Source organism: Equus asinus, chromosome 20 (genome assembly GCF_041296235.1).
Source record: "Equus asinus isolate D_3611 breed Donkey chromosome 20, EquAss-T2T_v2, whole genome shotgun sequence".
Taxonomy (NCBI): domain Eukaryota; kingdom Metazoa; phylum Chordata; class Mammalia; order Perissodactyla; family Equidae; genus Equus; species Equus asinus.
Genome location: NC_091809.1, coordinates 93,711,164 through 93,714,937, shown reverse-complemented (window position 1 = coordinate 93,714,937; position 3,774 = coordinate 93,711,164). Strand labels below are relative to the sequence as shown.

The following is a 3,774-nucleotide window of genomic DNA, read 5'->3' as shown; positions in this document are numbered from 1 at the left end:
TTTGCCTTCTGAATATGTGAGCTTTCCCTGTGAGCACGTGTGCGAGGAGCTAAGCTGCCCTCACACAGGTTGGTCACTCTAAAATATATCCATTAATATTGGCAAAATAACAGCAGTCAATGGATTCATGGTATTTTGAAGAGTTTCTGCTATCTGCCTGCTTCCCATTCAACCGAAAACTGCCAAAATTGACATAATCCAAGCTGTTTTAAAATCTGAGTTTGCGTATCATTTACTAATTTTTTGATGTTTAACAAATTACTTAACCTCTCTGTGCTTCAGTCTCTTTATATCTTGGAAGGATCAAAAATTTCATATAGAATGATTGACACAGTAGAAGGTACACAATTAACATTTGTTAAATCTTAACCTGTGAAATAACAAAAACTAGTAGTATTAGCTACCTATTTTTCTAAGGATGTATCTATCCATACTCACAGTATTTCAAATGTTGATAACATTCTATGTAGGGTCTTTTGTAGCTTAATATTTGTAATTCTTGAGAGCAAAATCCAATTTTAACTTACTGTATTTTATTCCCAAAATGTTGATCTTTCCTGGGATTTGAGTCATAGCTTATTTTTATGGGCCCTTAAATTTTACAAAGTACTTAATGGAATGGGCAAAGCATAAGACCCTATAAATTCATGTTTCTCCAAATTCCGTTTCAAATTCTCTTCTTATAAATAAGTGAAATTGGCAGATTTCACTCCTTAATGGAAAACAAAACTAAAATGTCTCACACAACTTAGTCTTTTAAATCTGTATATTTGTAATCTTCATCAAAATAAATACAAAATTATTTTGAACAACAGAATCCTAAAACTGTATTCACCAGCATATTTGGGGAAATGCTCATTTAGAATTAATTTATAGGCTGAGATGCCTGTCATTTCCAATTCTACATAACGTAGCAAGGCTAAATTTATTTGAAGCAGATTTGTCTTTAGGTCCAAAAATCTTGTGGCCAGAAATAAAGAAAACTAAAGAAATCAAAAGCTGTTCTTTGAAAAGATCAATAAAACTGATCAACCTCTAGCCAGACTGATCAAAGAAAGAAGACAGAAATGACTAAAACTAGAAATGGAAAAGATGACATCGCTACAGATTCTACAGATGTTGAAAGGACCATAGGGAATATTATGAACAGTTTTGCACTAATAAAATCAATAATGTCGATGAAATGGACAAGCTCTTTGAAAGACACAGCCTACCCACTCACTCAAGGAGAAATACATAACTTGCATAGGCCTATGTCTATTAAGGAAATTGAAATTGTAGTTAAAATCTTTCCATGCTGAAAACTTCAGACCCAGGTGGCTTCACTGGCAAATTCTACCAAGTATTTAAGGAAGAAATAATAGCAATTCTACAAAAACTCTTCCAGGAAATTGAAGTAAAGGGAATACTTCCCAGCTCAGTCTCTGAGGCCAGCCTCACCCTGGTCTGAGGAAGACAGTAAAATAAAACTATAGACCAGAATCCCTGATGATCATAGATTCAAATTTTCTAAACAAAATTTTGTGAATCAAATCCAATAATATATTTAAAAGATAATATACCATGGTCAAGTGGGGTTTATCCAAGAATGCACAGTGTCACATTCAAAATCAAAGTAATTCACCATATGAAGAAACCAGAAAAGGAAAACCATATGGTCATCTCAATAGATGCAGAAAAAGCATTTGACAAAATATAATATCCATTCCTTGTAAAAATTCTCAGCAAACCAAGAATAGAAGGGAACTTCCTCAAACTATAGATAGTATCTATTTTTTTGAAAACCTACAGTGGGGCTAGCCTGGTGGTATAGTGGTTAAGTTCGCAGGCTCTGCTTCAGTGGCCTGGGGTTCGTGGGTTCTGATCCCAGGTGTAAACCTACACTCTGCTCATCAAGCCATGCTGTGGCGGTGTCCCACATACAAAATAGAGGGAGGTTAGCACAGACGTTCACTCAGAGCCAGTCTTCCTCAAGCAAAAAGAGGAAGATTGGCAATAGATGTTAGCTCAGGGCCAATCTTCCTCACAAAAAACAAAAAAACAAAAACCTACAGCTAACCTCATACTTAATAGTGAAAGACTGAATGCTTTCCCCGTAAGATCAGGAACAGACATGGATGTCTGCTTCCCCACTTCTATTCAATATTGTACTAAAGGTCCTAGCCATGCAATAAGGCAAGAAAATAGTAATAATAATAAAGACATCTACCTTAGAAAGGAGGAAGTAAAACTATCTTTATTCACAAACAACATGATTATCTATGGAATCTACAAAAAGAAAAGCTACTAGAATAAGTGAGTTTAGCAAGGCTGCAGGATACATGATCAAGATGCAAAAATCAATTGTATTTCCACGTACTAGCAATGAACCATTGGAAAACTGAAATTTAAAAATGATTACCATTTATAATAGCATCAAAAAACATGAAAGAAATCTAAGAAAATGTGTTAAAGACCTAGACACTGAAAACTACAAAAGATTACTGAGAGAAATTAAAGATAAATAAATCAAGTGATACCTCTCGTTCAGAGGTCGGGAGACTCAATATTTTTGAAATGTCAATCTCCCCAAATTGATCAAAAGATTCAGTGCAGTCACAATCAAACTACAGGAGGCTATTTTGTTTAAATTGGCAAGCTCATGCTAAAATCCACATGGAAATGCAAAGGATCTAGAATAATGAAAACAACTTTGAAAAAGAACAAAGTTGGAGGAGTAGCACTATCTGATTTTATTATAAAGCTATAGTAGTCAAAACAGTGTGATAATTGTTGTAAAGATAAACAAATAGGTCAATGGAACAAAATAGAGAGTCCAGAAATAGTCCCACATATATATGACATATGGACAACTGATTTTCGACGAAGGTGCAAAAGCAATCCATAGGGAAAGGACAGTCTTTTCAACCAGTGGTATCAGACAAATGGATTTTCAGATGCAAAAAAAGTTAACTTTGATCCATACCTAGCACTAATATAAAAATTAATTCAAAAGAGATCATAGGGGCCAGCCCGGTGGCGTAGTGGTTAAGTTTGTGCATTCCACTTCAGTGGCCCAGGGTTCATACGTTTGGATCCCAGGTTCAGACCTAGACCACTCATCAAGCCATGCTGTGGTGGTGACCTACATACTAAATAGAAGAAGATTGCCACAGCTGTTAGCTCAGTGCCAGTCTTCCTCAAGGGAAAAGAGGGGGATTGACAGCAGCTGTTAGCTCAGGGCCAATCTTTCCCACCAAAAAAAAAAAAAAAGAACAGGATCATAGACCTAAATCTATAAAACTTACAGAAGAAAACGTAGAAAGAAATCTTTATGACCTTGGGTTAGGCAAGGATATCTTAGATTCAAAACCAAAAGCATGATCCATAAAAGAACAAATTGATAAATTAGACTTTGTCAAAATTAGAAACTTCTGTTCTTCAAAAATCACTGTTAAGAAAATGAAAAGACAAATCACAGTGGGAGAAAATATTTGCAAATCTTATATCTGCTAAAGGACTAACATCCAGAGTATATAAAGGATTCTCAAAACTCAATAATAAGAAAACAACCAACCCATTTTTCTATGGGCAAAACATTTGTGCTAACTTCACCAAAGATATACAGGTGGCAAATAAGCACATGAAAAGATACTTAACATCATTCACCATTAGGAAATGCAAATTAAAATCACAGTGAAATACCACTACATACTTACTTTAGTGTCTAAAATTTTTTAAACTGACTACCCCAAGTGTTGACAAGGATGTGGAAGAGCTGGAGCTCTCTAACAC

At 35.0% G+C, this 3,774-nt stretch overlaps 1 protein-coding gene across 4 annotated transcripts in view; it reads left to right on the top strand.

The window, feature by feature from the left end:
- SBF2 (SET binding factor 2) overlaps positions 1-3,774 on the top strand; it is a 463,684-nt gene that overhangs the window by 441,657 nt on the left and 18,253 nt on the right. The window lies entirely within an intron of this gene.